Raw genomic sequence first — 17,095 nt, forward strand, 5'->3', positions numbered from 1 at the left:
TTTTAATTTACTATTCTTTAATTCCTAGAGATGTTAAGCATTATTCATATTTTTTTGACTATATTTCTTCTTCTATAAAATGCCTGTTTAGGGCTGGGGATGTGGCTCAAGCGGTAGCGTGCTCGCCTGGCATGCGTGCGGCCCAGGGTTCGATCCTCAGCACCACATACAAACAAAGATGTTGTGTCCGCCGATAACTAAAAAATAAATATTAAAATTCTCTCTCTCTCTCTCTCTCTCTCTCTCTCTCTCTCTCTCTCTCTCTCTCTCTCCCCTCTCCCTCTCTTAAAAAAAAATGCCTGTTTAGTTCCTTTGCACATTTATTGATTGAGCTATTTATTTTTTTGGTGTTAAGTTAGTTGAGTTCTTTGTATATCCTGGAGATTAATGCTCTCTCTGAGGTGCAGGTGATAAAGATTTTCTTCCATTCTGTAGTCTCTCTGTTCATGTTCTTGATTGTTTCCTTTGCTGTGAAGAAGCTTTTTAGTTTGATGACATCCAGTTTACTGATTTTTTATTTTACTTCTTATACTTCAGGAGTCTTATTGAGGAAGTCTGTTCCTGAGCCAATATGATGGAGAGTTAGGCCTACCTTTCCTTCTAGTATGCATAGGGTCTCTGGTTTAATGCCAAGGTCCTTGATCCACTTTGAGTTGAGTTTTCAGCAGAGTGAGGCATAGGGGTTTAACATCATTCTATGGATTTCCAGTTTTCCCAGCACCATTTGTCGAAGAGGTTCTTTTCTTCTACGTATGTTTATGGTGCCTTTGCCTAGTATGAGATAACTGTATTTATGTGAGTATGTCTCTGTATCTTTATTCTGTTCCATTGGTCTTCAGTTCTATTTTTTGTGCCAAAACCATACCAGTTTTATTAATATATCTCTGTGGTATAATTTAAGATCTGGTATTATGATGCCTCCTATATTACTTTTCATGCTAAGTATTGCTTTGGCTATTCTGGGTGTCTTATTTTTCCAAATGAATTTCAAGACTGCTTGTTATATTTCTATGAAGAGCATCATTGGGATTTTAATAGGAATTATGTTAAATCTGTATAGCACTTTTGGTAATATGGCCATTTTGAGCAATATTCATTTTGCCTATCCAAGAACATGGGAGACGTTTCCATTTTCTAAGGACTTCTTCAATATCTTCTTTTGGGGCTCTGCAGTCTTCACTGAAACAGTTCATTCCTAGTTAGTTCTTATGGACAACTCAGAGATGACTCTGTAAGAAAAGACTCACAGCCCCCACAGAAAGGAATAGCCTCTGTTCTTTCCCACTCATCTCTCCTAACTGCATCTCAGCAGGGCTCCCTAGGGAACACAAACAACTCTCTGTTCAATGCAGCCAGGGAAGGATGGGCTCAGCCTAACCTTCCTGACTTTGGTGCCATTAACACTTTGGGCTGGATGAATTTTTGGTGGGGACTTTCTGTGCATTCAAGGGTGATTAGCCATATACTTTCCTCAATCAAGTAGTTACCAGAAGCAACCCCCTCCATCTCCAGCTGTCACCACCAAAATATTTCTTTCCAAGTGTTCCCAAACGGAGGGCCACTTGCTTATGACAATCTTCTCTCTTCACCCATGAGAAAACTAGAACCAAAAGAGTTAACTTGAGTTGTTTGGGTCATAGATGGCCAGCTTAAACAGGGAAGTGGACTTAAACATGGTTTCTACTTGTGATTATCAGTTAGGTAGACTATAACAAAGTTCCTTAAATAGGGTGGCTTAAAACTGAATTAATTTATTTCTCACAGTCCTTGAGGCTAAAAGTCTGAGTTCAGGGTGAGGACCACCACCTGATTGCAGATGCCATCTTACATGGCAGAGGGGAAGGTAGCTCACTAATTCCATTGATGTGGTCTCTGCCCTCATGACCTGATCGCCTAGCAAAGGCACCAAATCCAAGTGATAATACATTGGGGATTAAGAATTCAACAGAAATTTTGAAAGGAAGCAAGCATTTAGTTCATAACACTGCTAGTTTACGTATGTCTGTTTTGTTTGGCTTTAGTCTAGGACTAGCATTTGATCTAGAAAAAGAATTTACAAGAAAACTACCATTATCCTCCATTTGCAGACTAGAATAACTGTAGGTTAAAAAAAAAAAAAAGAGCTAAAGTGTCACACTTTGTCCCTTCTCTTCTTGACACTTCTGTGAAGAAGGTGCTGTAACCTCTAATGCAGCACAGCCCTGACAACTACAAAGTTCCTCTACCACCTACCTGGGTTGCAAGTTTAAATTGCTTTTGCTTATTTGGTTCCTTACGGAAACACTTGAAAGTCATTGTGGTTCATTATGTGTGAAAACGTAAATTGGTCTCCTTCTAATCAGACATATCTCCTGAGTATCTGTCCTGTGCAGATTGGCCTTCTATATAACCTTTTGTGTCATCTCTCATAGGTTTTTCTCAGCATTTTACTCCTCTGATCTTTCCACTTGTGTCTGCAGCCATCAGAGCTGATATATATATATATATATCTCATCTCCTTGTTTGATTTCCCCCTCTGCTCTGTGAACTCCTTGAGCTCCTGGACTCAAGCTTTCAACATTTACTTATTTATTTCTGAATTTTTACCTCGAGTAAACATTTTTGGGATGAATGAGTGGTTAAACATACAAAAGTTGACATATCTCTATGTTAGGTAAATCATTTTGAAAGGAAAGAGAAGTCATTTCCTTGTTCTTTAGGAATTTGCTATATCCCTTCCCACACTGTTGACTATATTCATAGGTAAACTGACAAAAAAAAAGTGTCTTGAAATACTGCTGACAAAATTGGCCACATTTGCAAATGCTCCTCTTCGGCTGTGATTTCCACACTGTCTTAATGATTGGGGGCGGCTTTGTGTGATAACATCTAACCTTAACAGTAGCTTATTTTTACCTTCTCCTCTGAGATGAAAAAACCTGATTATGGACTAATGAATTTGTAATGCTCCACAGGACAATCAGTTGCTGAGTGACAAAAGTAATTCAAATTCTTTTCATAAAGCCCAATTCCATTCATTGCCAGGCATTATTATGGAACAATAGTGATTACAATATCCTCAGGGGAAAAAAAATCTGTAAAGCAGGGCTGTGCTTATTTCAATATTATTTATCCAGGTATTTATTATAATAAGATAATGATCTTGCTGTGAATTAGCTATTGAGTGAGATGTTCTGGTTGTTTGTAAAGTTTAATTCTATAGCAAAAAATAATCTCAGGATGTAGTCAGTGTAACAGCTAATAAATAAATATGAAGCTTATTTTCAAGCCATTTACACATTAGAAAGTTTAGGTTTTTGCCTTCACTATTTTCTGACATTCAATATAGAATTATAGACAGGCTTTGTCTTGATAAGTGAAATAATTTGCATGCATCAATCAGAGGGAAAAAAAACAAGTTGAATATTTCTCATATATTAATACTGATGTGAAGTTTGAATTTTAGCTTGAAAGGATGAAGAAGTATTTCTTTATTACAATTAGTGTATATTCCTTTGCTTGGATAGCTATGTGTACTTAATCAAACACTATTTATTAAGCACAAATGTATGCTTACCACTGTGCTAAACGTTGGAGGGTAAGCACATATTAAGAATTTAAAATAACGGCAGATCAGAGGCATTTAATTCTCAATGACAGGTGATCATGTATATCTATGTATATATGCACACATGTGCATATTCACATACACACCAGATAAACAAAAATATCTTCATTGGTTTTTTTTATTTTAATTTTCATGTTGTTTGACCCTAAATATATATTGGGGAAAATAACAGGGCACAGTGGGTTTGCAGTCGTGGACTGAATTCTAGCTCCATCATTTGCAAGCTCTGCGATGTTAGGGGTGTTACAGAGATTCTCTAGCCCAGTGGTTCTCAAATTGTTCCATGTGAGGGAGCTTTTAAAAGCTCCAATGCCCAAACATCAGATTTGGGGGTAAGAAGGTTTGAATTCAAGGACACTCAACCACTGAGCCACATGCCTAGCCTAGCCCTATTTTTTATTTTATCTGGAGACAGGGTCTCACTAACTTTCCTAGAGCCTCACTTTTGATGAGGCTGGCTTTGAACTCAGGATCCTCCTGCCTCAGCCTCCTGAGCTGCTAGGATTACAGGTGTGCACCACCACACCCAGTCCAAATATCAGATTTTTAAAGATTTATGTTTCAAGGTGATTTCAAGGAGCACCCAAGATTGGCAATGATTAATCTAGTTCACTATTTCTCAAACTGCAATGTGGGTACTGATTGCCTTGTTAGCCAAGGAAAGCGCAGACTTTTATTCAGAAGATCTAATGTGGGGTCTGAGATTCTTCATTTCTAAAAGGTCCCAAGATGTGTTAATGTCACCAGTCTATGGCCCACACTTTGAGTAGTAAGCTTTTAGCCTACAATTTTGTCTTTTTTTTAAATGGACATGCATCTTGGAGTGTTGATGTACAAATTTGTTGTCAGGTATCATGCCAATCACATTGCAAATGAGCTTTACAATAGTTATGGTTATAACAGGGATTTCAACTCAACTTCCCACAAGCTGTTCACATAATTAGAGAGACTCACTTCTTCTAAGGATGAACACAACTGATTTTCAGAAGTTTGTTAAATCCATTTATCTCCCTCTTACTTAGGCAAAGGCTACTCATCATACCAGACCCTAAATCAGTGCAGCCATTTTAGCCCACTTTCCCAAGCTCAAATCTTCCTTCAGCTCCATGGTTCTGAAATCCGCTTTGCATATTAGAATTACCCAGGAAGATTTGGAGGCATATCCAACAGGACCATGGAAAAAATAGAGTAATTCCAAGTGTTGTGTAGTGTTTACTCTTGGAATATATACTTCAAAATTTTGAATCTGGATTTCTTCCCACCCACCCCCTTCTAATGACTATTTGGTTTATCTGCTCAATTAAAATCTTTATGTTTAAGGACAATTTTTATATTTCCATGAAATGTTCACTGTAGAGACTAGCAGAAGACAGGATTAAACACAAAATGAGTTTTCTCATTCTTTTCTGTTTCTCTTTCTCTCTGCAACCCTCTCTATTTATATGCATATATGTACACACATATTTCTATTCAGGCTGTTCTTGAGATCTCACATGCACAAAAATTGTACTACCACCTGGACCAAATTATTTATTTAATTTTATAATGTTTTTCTTTGATCGATATCTTCATTCTTAGTAATTCAACCTACATCTTCATTCTTACTAATTTATCCCCATGAAAAGTTAATCTCTGGAGTTTAATATATGGCCTATTTTTTCATTGCCACATATTTTCCAGGTATGGCTATACTTAGCATATATTATTGCTCTGTTTGCTTTGTCTTTATATAAATCATATTTTACTGAAAATTTAACAATTCTCTCTTGTGGGTCTATCCAGATCACCAAATTTAAATTAAACTCATTGATGTGATATTACATTTTATTCTTCCATATGCATGTATGTATGTATGTATGTATGTGTGTGTGTGTATATATAATTTAACTATTCTTTATAAGTAAATATCTAAATTGATTCTATTCAGTGTTTGCACTCAAACACAGTAAAAATGCTGATGAATATCATCATGACATATGCAAAATTTTACTGAGATACAAAATGTATGAAGGAATTACTGGATGAAATACTTAACATTTCTGAAATAGTTTGATCTTCAAATAAGAGATACTAGTACACTGTCCCACTAAATATTCAGATTATTCACATTTCCCTTCCATTTTATTAGTTATATATTTTAAATTTGCCAATGTGATTGTTATAAAATGCAATATAACTGTATTAATGGTTATTTTTCTCATTATTAGGAGGCATGAACATCTTAGTATTTTAACCATTTGAATTTCCTTTGAGCAGAAACTCTACTTATACACATTGCTAATTTTTCTCATGAACTTATTTTATTTTTTCATGAGTTGCAGAAATTCTATTAATTCACTACTTTTAGAATGAAAATATTTTCTTCCAGTATGTCATTAATCAACTAACTTTGCCTATAGTGTTATTTTCTGATGAAACCTAATATGTGGATATGGAATTCTAGCTTAACAGCATTTTCTTTGTTTTCTAGTCTCTATCATTAATGTTTTTTTGACAGAGTAATCATTTATTTGTGTGTAATCTATTTTTGCCTCTCTGGTTGCTGTTAAAATATCTATTATCTTGTGTTTATTTGATAAACTCACTGGAATAGTTTTGGATATATATTTTCTTTATTTTCCTCATGCCTTTTTATGCTTCTTAATCTGTAAGTGTATGACCTTAACAATTCTAGAAAAGTATATCCATGAAAACATTACTTCACCAAAATATCTCCTTACCTCCACTTTTGAACCCCTTTTAATAGACATGTGTTGAATCTTAATCTTAAGTAATTTTCTTAACTTTTCATTTTAAATTTTTTTTCATGTGCTCTCTTTATGAGAATTATGAATTACTTCCTTAGTTGTTTCCAGTTCATGAGACTAATTGTAATAGACTCTAATTCAAAATTTAATACACCCATTATTTTTTTTAATTTCAGTGATTGCACTTAAAAATAGTATTTTAATTTGATACTTTTCAACTCTTTTCCTTATTGAAGTGTCTGCTTTATTTTTTGACTTTTATTAAGGCATTTATGTCTCTATTTGTAGATATACATTCTTAGCTTATTTTATTCTCTCAATTTTAAAATACTTTGTTTTTTTGCACCTAGTGTTTATGCCTGCTGAATTTTCATTCATAGTGGGGGATATTTAATAGGTATTTTGTAATATATAAAATGAGCTTATTTTACTAAGGTTTTGTGAATGGGGACTACTCCAGTATAGTCTTGCCAATGTTTGAAATAGTGGTAGTAGTGATACCATTATAGTTGGCATACATTTATGCTACTTTGTGGTTCTAAGGCCATTCAGGCATAATACATTGAAACTCAGTGAGTGCAAGCCTGGCTTTTCAGGCAAGTATATAGTTTCTTCTTTTAAAACTATTGTTGTGATACAGTTTTCTCTTGGGCATTCTATGGTAGTGGGTACTTTTTTTTATTCTTTCTTTTTTTATGGGGGTGAAACACTACTGGGATTGCTGCTTTGTGCAGGGTCTTGACATTGCCTCCTGCAGAACCAACCCCTTTCCATTTCTGTATCAGCTTTAAATAATGAATGTGTTTCCCCCTGCCATTCTAAAAACTCCACACTAGTCAGGAATGGCTGCAACATTAGTATATATAATTAATTCCCTGGCCCCTAGAAATTGCTCATGTATTTTTTATTTTTCATGGTATTTATTTTAAAATGGAAATATTTTGTGTAGCTTTTCTATGCATTTATCACAAGGTTTTCAAGGTTTCTTTTTCAGTGTACCAAATACAGACACTTTATAGGTGGTTGGTATTAGGGTTCTGATGGCATAGTTTCCTGAGTGGAGAGATGATTGGTAGTTCTATAGAATTCTATTTGATGCCTGTCCTACCTTCACTTTATTTTGTTCAGTAGCCTCAACAAGAGAGTTGCCGCAATTTTACCCTTCTACAGAAAGGTTTTTTCCTATTTTTCTACATTGTGTTACATACTATGCATAAGATAATGGGGGGAAGTGATAGAACATGGCTAGAAAGTCCTTTCTTGGGATAACTTCATATATGTCACCTAATATGATATTCTTATTTGTCACCATTTCTTTTTCTTACTGAGATCTAGCCATCTTCCAATTGCTATGAGTTTCTCAAAATTCTATCAATGTCCCTCTGTCCTACAATATTTTCTACTGTTGGAAATGGACAATAGCCAAAAACCTGGCCAGTTTTTCATCCTATCTAGAATATATCAATTAAATATTTGTTGGTCATTCAGTTCTCAGAAGATAAGTTAGTGACTTTATCAGTAACCAATTTTGAAAGTGTCTATACTGAGATGCATTAAGGTGAAATTTGCTATGATTGTAAAGTAATCCTCATGCTCACACTATTGGCAAAAACACCAAGTAAGAAATTCACTCAACCAATTTTATAGGGCAGTGTTTCTGTGGAAGATTCATTTATTCATCCTTTTAGTAAATATTTATTGAACACTTTATCCTGTGTACAGCATATGGAGGTGATTTTTATGCCCAACCTCCACTTGTATGAAACTGTTCCTCTTCTTTGAACAGAAGACTTAATTTACCACACAATTAGTAAAATTCTATATGAATAAAGTTTAAAACCTTTACTTTTAGTACCAAATTTTCAACCCACATATTTTCTCATTGAGACATGTAAGTGTAAGCACAGTATTATACATGCTAGTCACTGTACAAATTACTAGGTTACAACAAATTGAAATGCACCGACACCTTCACTAAAAGGTATATTGAGGAAAGCACTTATCAAAGGATTAATACTGTGACTCTAGGGTTTTAAAATATACGCACAGGCATGATTTATATTAAACATTTGTTCACGAACTCTTATACTGGTTGTTTTGAGTAATGTCTCCTCCGAAGGGACCGGTGTCTATTTTGATTTGTCAGTGACCATACTCTACTGGATATTAAATGTTTTTATTATTTCCTCTGTTAACCTGCTCTGACAACCTTTACTTGCATTATTTGATAATTCCAGCCCATTCTCCTTCTTCTTTCTACCTCTCTCCACTCAGTCTAAAAATATGGATGATTTTTCGTAGATCCATAAAGCTGAATGCCTAATTGTATTAGAACTGCACTTACCAATTGTATAGTCACCAGTCTTATGTGGCTAGTGAGCACTTAAAATACGGCTTCTTCAAATTAAGATGTCTTATGATTATAAAAGACACATCAGACTTTGAATACTGTGTACAATATCTCATTATTTGTCTTAATATCAATTGTATGTTAAATTGATACTACTCTGGGCATCTTGGGCTAAATAGTGCATGTTGTTTCTCTTTACCTTTTTAAAAGTGACTACAAAAACATTGGAAGTTATGCATGTGGCTCACACCATGTTTTAACCTTACACATGATTTTGGACCTTAGTTTGAACTTAAAAACTAGTTTATATCCCTAATTTTCTAATCTTGAAAACAGGTCCAATAATAGGAACTAAGGTAAGTTTAAAAAAAAAAAAACTTTGTTAATATTAGAAATAAACTGGTAGTCAGAGCTTTGTCATCCAATGCCTTCTCCTGTCATCTACATTTTCTTTAGGGTTAGCCCTTATGGTGCTCAAAAGAAAGCATATTAATTAATACAAAAATTGTATCAGAGAGATGGAACTCTATCTCCTGAACATTGATCATAAAAGGCTTTATAAGGGAAAAGAGAAATGGAGTCATAAATGTTTATTGCTTTCCACCATTTTCTCTTTTAAGGAAATAGAACTACCCAATATGAAACCCTTTTTGGTTCCTGTGGAAAAGCAAACTCCAAATATTAACAATTGTATAGTTAATACACTGAAATTGGAAGGAACCAAGAGTCAACTACTTGAGCATTAGAGATAACCCAAAATCAGTTAATACATTTGGGGTATCATATTATCCACTAGGTGGTTTGGAAGAGAATGTTTTCTTTTATGATTTTGTTTTGCATATTTATAATTTGGACGAATTTATATATTCTTGACCCTTATCCATTCACCACTATGTATGTGGACTGTGAAGCATATTCACCGCACATGTACAGTTTCTGAAAAAAAATTATATGTCAACAATAAATGGGCATGTTTTTGTCCATAATATGCTTGTTAAAGTTACATGAGATTAAATAAATACATTTAGTATCTTAAAACCAACATGGAACTCAAAGATACAAAGAAAGTAATCATTCAGAAACACCCTGAAAGGTTATTCAGAACATTTCAAAAGTATTGAGTGAGGAAGAGTGTTTATTGGGGATTAATTGAACCCACCACTACCACAAGATGATGGTTTGCATCACAATATTTGATCCTGATACATAAAGAAGTTTTAATATTGGTATTTTAAGCTTGCTATGGCAGGCTTGTGCAGATATCAAGGACACAGGTTATTTCCAGGTCTCTATTCTACTTTTCCTGGGTTATGGGCCTTATCCTCATGGTTCAAGACAGCAGTTACAATTCTGGATATTAACACTGATTTTCTCTTTAAAGAGATGCTCTTGCAATCTGCTAAAACAACTCCACATAACATCTCATTAACCATAAATCAGTTACATATACCTATTTCACTGCAGGAAGGCTGGGAAATGTGTTTTTTGCTTATATGTTTGCTTTGGTTTAATTTTCTTTTTACAGAGTAGCAGAAACACTACTGAATATTATTTTTTTTTAAAAAAATAAGAGATGTAAGAAAGCAGATGCTGATATAGGCCACTAATAGTTATGTCATAGTTCACAGTTTTGCTTCCTCACCTTTTATGCACACTCCTCCTCAAACCTTAATTTTTTATATAGTCACCATAAGCATGCAAAGTCCAGAAAACCTGGGTTATGCTCAGTCCTTTCTTATAGGTGTAGATGTGCTTTTTGGAGGTCTGAAGACTGACAGACTGAGAATGTCAATTACTGGATTCTAAAGCATCTAATGTCTAAAAAGCCAAAAAGGAAGAGAACTAAAAATCTCTTTTCACAAAAGGGGAATATGAAACACAGGGGTTAGTCTTGGATTATTCACAGTTATCAGATTGGCTGGGTAAAAATGGTAAAATATCCTTGCACTGGTTCTGTTCTTCATGGTCCATGAATCTCTTACATTTGGGGCAGAAATGAAAAAAAAAAAAAAAGGCTTTCTTATGGCTCTGTTCTTTTGGTGCAAGACTGAGAAAGCAGTCTATGTTTTTAGCATTAACAAGCTTAGGTTTGGTAACACAATTCCCCCAAATTTGTTTATTTGTTTGTAGCCTATCGCATATGCAAGTAACCATACTCAAAGATTCTGTATAAGGTATACTGAGCCCAAATGGTAAAGATCATCAGAGTGTGGAAACCATGTGACACTAGTATAAAAGTATCTTAATGCAACCTGAAGGAAGGACTGGAAGAGACATGATAGCCTCCTTACAGTGCTGATAAATATTACGTGGCAAAGCAGGAAATTTATCTTGCAAAGCAGTATCTAATAGGAACAAATTATAAGGAGGTAAGTATTGAAGGCATTTCAAAGAAATTGAACAAAACAAAACAAACACCATTTCCATTTCCTCAAATCTAGAAATCTGCCTGGTGATATCTCCTCACTAGTTTTCAAAACTGTTAGGGAGGGAATTCCTACAATGTGTGAGGTTAAATTAGGTAATCTCCAGGGTTCATCTGACCCTGCTTTCTATGTTGCTAATGATTCTATGAAACTATAGACAGGACTGGACAAATATTGATTCAGAAGAACCCAGAGAGGCATGAAGCAACTGCAGAAACATATCAAACTGTCTTGCAACCTGCCATAAAAGATTTACGTTGCTCCCTTAAGAGCAGCCAAAAAGTTCAGATTGTTCTATCTCCATCTTCTTGTTGGCCTTTTGATCTACTTGAATTCCTGACACAAGATTTTGGAAGTTGTCATTAAACTAAAGGTCTTTATGAGTCACATGTTGTCCTTTAGAAACCGTGCTTTGTTCTTTAGAAAATGTGTTTGTTCTTTGAAAATAAATAGTGATTCTTGAGATTCGTGTTGGTGGGTATTATGAGGGGTGAATTGAATTTTAGCTTTATCTAAATCTATGTTACTATACTTAAAAGTGTTCTGTTTTTGTTGTACTTAATTGTTCATGTAAACAAGGTGAAATTTATGGATCTGACTTTTCTTCAAATTCAGAGATTCAAACTGAGTTCTTTAGTAAGATAATCCCTGCCAAAACAAATATTATGTAAGAAAAAAAAAAACAGTTTTGATCTTTCAGCAAACTATGTGGGTATTCAAAAACTATGTGACTGCATCGAAGGAGTTGGTGGAACATTTTACCATTACTTAAATATTTATTGAGTGTTTATACACCTATCCTATCAGATATCAGAATTGGCATGGAAGGTAAGATGCTGAATCAATCAGACACAGCTGTGTTTGAGGTTGCTGTGGTCCAGCAGTTGGCCAGTAATATGAGATAAACTGTGAAGATTCTGAGATAGGACTAGATGTTGATACTAGAGAGATCACAGAAAGGGAAGCTAATGTAGATTTACCACATAAGAAAGGAAATCCTGGGCAGAATCCTGAATTGAGGGTCAGAAGAAAGAAGAAGGAGCAAACTTGGCCTTAGTGGTTTCCTGGACCAATTTCAATTTCTGTCATAACTCAACAGCCATAACCAAGGCAGATCAAATGTTTCTGAATCTGAAGATCATAAAATTTTAGAAGACTTTTTTAAGGAGAAAAAAAAAATAAGGAAAAATCACACATACAAAAGTGAGTACAAAAACAAGCATTTATTTCAAAGGAGAAAGGTAAATGTAGAACACTATTCAGCTTCAAAAAAAAAAAAACAAAAAGAAAAAGAAAAGAAAGAAAGAAAAGAAATTTGTCCTTTCTCCCCTTTGTGACAACATAATTAAATGTGGAGAATATAATTTTATGTGAATTAAGTCATACCCAGAAGGAAAGTTACTGCATGATCTCACTTATACATGGAATCTGAAAAGTTAAACTCAATATGTAGAGGATAGAATGGCTGTTACCAGGGAATGGTCAGAATGCAAAATTTTAATTTAACAGGAGAAGAAAGTTCAAGAGGTCTACTATGCAATATGGTAACTATAGTTAATAACAATAAGTTATATTCTTTAAAATTGCTCAGAAAATAGATTTTAAATTGTCTCACCACAAAACGAATTATAACTATGTAAGGTAATGCATATGTTAATTAGCTCCATTTAGCCACTCCACAATAAATACATATTTCATAACAACATCTTGTATACAGTAAACATTTTTATTTGTCAATTAAAAAAAAAGAAGCAATTCAATTGTGAAGAGAAAATTGTATGTATAGGTGCAAAAAATCACATATTTATTTCAAATGAGAACAATAATCAATCATAAGAAAACCATGGAATTTGAGAGACTCATATTTTTCTGTACTCTTGGGATATTTTTCAGAAATGCTTCTATGGATATGGTTCTTGTGCAACCTTGCTCTCCCACTCCACCTTAAATTCTAGATCACTCCCAGGCCTGGCAGGGTCCTACGCAAGTGATGGGTATTGAAACTTAAGTTTCATTAAATGTATGGTAAACCAAATTGTCAGTGAAATCACTTGAAAAGCCACACAGAGAAGTTCTGCTCTCTGTATGCTGTGACATTAGGGATTACCTGAGACTTCTTAGTAGAAATCATACTGCAATAACCAGGTAAACCAGGCTCTGATGGCTCTGATTTTTCAATACTTGAGTTTTAATTCTGGTTCTGTCAGTGATTAGCTGTGTAGCTGTGGCACACAACAAAGCCTTTGAGACTTTAGTCATCTACAAAATTATGATAAAAAATAATACCCAACATTTGGATTAAAATCTTTATCAGAGTGCCTCCAGAAAAACAAGTTTGTGTGTGTGTATGTGTGTGTGTGTGTGTGTATAGTGGTATTTTTTTCATCTTCATTACTATCTTTTTAATTACTGTTGACACTGAATCCAAATCAAACATCAATATCTGCAAATATTAAAAATAAAAAGTATGTACAGAATTTATAAACTAGTACAGTAATTGTACCCAAAACTCAGGTAGCCCTCTACCTTACAAAGCATCGCCATATATTTTTTTTTTAAATTTTAGTTGTAGATGGACACAATACCTTAATTGAATTTATTTATTTATATGGGTGCTGAGGATCATATTCAATGCCTCACATGTGCTAGGCAAGTGCTCTACCACTGAGCTACAACCCCAGCCCACATCTCCATATTTACTGTCACATCAGATCTCACAGGATTGTGACCAGCAGCACTGCTACTCATCTTAGATTCTTCTGGTTATTTGATACCAACATCCATTGTGGCAATTACCTCTTGGCATATTATGTGGTAAATATGTTGAATGCTTTTTTCTTTAGAACAAAGCAATAGATTTTATTGTTATGCTTTACTTTAAAAAAATTAAAAAGAAACTGGACATGATGGCATATGCCTAAAATCCCAGTGACTTGAGTGCTGAGAAAGGGGGTACACCAGTTGAAGGTCAGCCTCAGTGACTTAATAAGACCCTCATCAACTTAGCAAAACTTTGTGTCAAAACTAAAAATAAAACGGACTGCATCTCTGTGATAAAGTGCCCTCTGGATTCAATCTCCAGTACCAAAGAAGAGAGAGAAGGAGAGAGAAGAGAGAGACTGAAATTGAAAATTACTTAACCAGGATCCAACATGGCGGCGAGTGGGAAGGCAGCGCTTTCAGTACCTCCTCAACAATGGGGTCAGAGAGACGCATGGATATGCTTCGACCTGCTGAGAAACTCCTAGCAAAATTCCACTAAAGAGAGACCGGCCGGGAATTGGAAGGATTTTTGGAGGTGACAGTTTGCCCTAGACGAGTGAGTCTCCGCCACGCAGCGCAGAGGTCCAGACCCGCCAGCCGCTGCCCGCGCGACTCGGCGACTGTCGGCTGCCTGCACGCGGCCCCCGCATCAGAGCGGATAGCCTCCGAGGCGCAGCGCAGCAGGAGCGGTGCAGGAACTCTAGGAAGAGGTCTCTCGCCAAGCCTTCATGAAATAGCGAACCGGGAGCTGAAACCAACCAGAGACAGACCAGTCCCACCCCTCCCTTCCGACACTCCGGCAAGGAGCCTGGGGCCCGCCATAGCAGAGAGGTGACATCACCAGAGTTCAGCTGACAGAATTCCTTCCCAGCGGAATCCACGTTAACAGCACATAGAGGGCAGAAGCTCGGCTCGGAGGGCACAGCTCCGCCTATTGGAAGAGAAGAAAATGGGATTCAGCCATAGAACAGGGGATGCCAGCATGGCAGAGATCTGATGTCATCGGAGAGCGGCCGAGGAGAGAACTTCATTGGTGCCAGCGGCGATGGAAACAGTTGGTCTCCTGGTAGGGAGGGTGAGTCACAGATACCCAAGTCTCTCTCGCTTTGTCCTGGAGCCAGAGGGGAGGAGCGGGGCCGCCGCCCACGCCCGCAAGGTAGGCAGACCTGCGACCAACCTGCAGATCAGGCCCAGCGGCCTGCGGGCGTGGTAGGAGGGGCAGGGCAGAGCCGCCGCCCGCGCCGGCAAGGTAAGCAGACCTGCGACAGACCGGCTGATCAGGCCCAGCGGCCTGCCAGCGTGGTACACACTTCACCCCAACTGGAGTAGGGGCAGAGCAGAGCCTTCACCCGCGCCCAGATCAGGCCCAGCGGCCCGCCTGTGTGGTGGTCAAGTGACCCTAATTGGAGTGGGGGCGGAGCGGAACTGCCACCCGTGCCCGCAAGGTGGGCAGACCGGCGACCAACCTGCAGATCATGCCCAGCGGTCCCCGGGCATGGTAGGAGGGTCAGGGAAGAGCCTTCGCCCCCACCTGCAAGGTAGGCAGACCTGCGACAGAACGGCAGATCAGGCCCAGGGGTCCGTGGGCGTGGTAGACACCTCACACCAATTGGAGGAGGGGCAGAGCAGAGCCCCCACCCGCACCTGCAAGGGAGACTTTTCAACTATACAAGAGCAATATAAATATATAGGGGGGGAAAAATTTCAAAAACACAACAGTTTCACCAAGAAGAAAGAAACGCAAGCAGTATGAAAAGACAAGGAAAGAAAGGACTACAAGCAATGCAGGTCAACTCAACTTTAGAAGAGGTAACAGCTGCAGCAGATGGAATGTCAGATAAAGAATTCAGGATATATATGCTTCAGATGATCTGGAGTATCAAGGAAGACATTAGACAGCAAAATCAGACAATGAAAGATCACTTCGACAATGAATTACACAAACAAATCCAGGCAGCAAAAGATCAACTATACAGGGAGATAGAGGTTATAAAAAACAAACAAACAGAAATCCTAGAAATGCAGGAAGCAATAAACCAACTTAAAAACTCAATTGAGAATACTACCAGCAGAGTAGAACACTTAAAAGATAGAACATCAGACAATGAAGACAAAGTATTTCAACTTGGAAAGAACATAGACAGCTCAGCAAGACTGTTAAGAAACCATGAGCAGAACATCCAAGAAATATGGGATAACATTAAGAGACCAAACTTAAGAGTCATTGGGATACAGGAAGGTATAGAACTCCATACCAAAGGAATGAGCAATTTATTCAATGAAATAATACGAGAAAACTTCCCAGACTTGAAGAATGAGACAGAATCCCAAATTCTAGAAGCCTACAGGACGCCGAATGTGCAAAATTATAAGAGATCCACACCTAGACACATTATAATGAAGATGCCCAACATACAGAATAAGGAGAGAATTTTAAAAGCTACAAGAGAAAGGAAGCAGATTACATTTAGGGGTAAGCCAATCAGGATAACAGCTGATCTTTCAACACAGACTCTGAAACCTAGAAGATCCTGAAATAACATATTTCAAACACTGAAAGAAAATGGGTTCCAACCAAGAATTGTGTATCCAGCGAAATTAAGCTTCAGGATGGAAGATGAAATTAAAACCTTCCACGACAAACAAAAGTTAAAAGAATATGCAGCTAGAAAACCATCTCTTCAAAACATCCTCGGCAAAAGATTACAGGAAGAGGAAATGGAAAATAACAATGAAAACCAACAGTGGGAGGTAGGACAGTAAAGGGGGAGGGGAATAATCAAAGAGGAAAACAAACCATGTTTAGTAACATAAATAAACAAATATGGCTGGAACAACAACCCATATCTCAATAATAACCCTAAATGTTAATGGCTTAAACTCACCAATTAAGAGACACAGGCTAGTAGAATGGATCACAAAACAAGACCCAACAATATGCTGCCTACAGGAGACGCATTTGATAGGAAAAGACATACATAGGCTGAAGGTGAAAGGTTGGGAAAAATCATATCACTCATATGGACTTCGGAAACAAGCAGGAGTGTCCATACTCATATCAAATAAAATAGATTTCCAGCCCAAGTTAATCAAAAGAGATAAAGAGGGACACTACATACTGCTTAAGGGAACCATACACCAACAAGACATAACAATCATAAATATATATGCCCCAAACAATGGTGCAGCTATGTTCATCAAA

This window comes from Marmota flaviventris, chromosome 9, assembly GCF_047511675.1.
Source record: "Marmota flaviventris isolate mMarFla1 chromosome 9, mMarFla1.hap1, whole genome shotgun sequence".
Classification (NCBI taxonomy): Eukaryota; Metazoa; Chordata; class Mammalia; order Rodentia; family Sciuridae; genus Marmota; species Marmota flaviventris.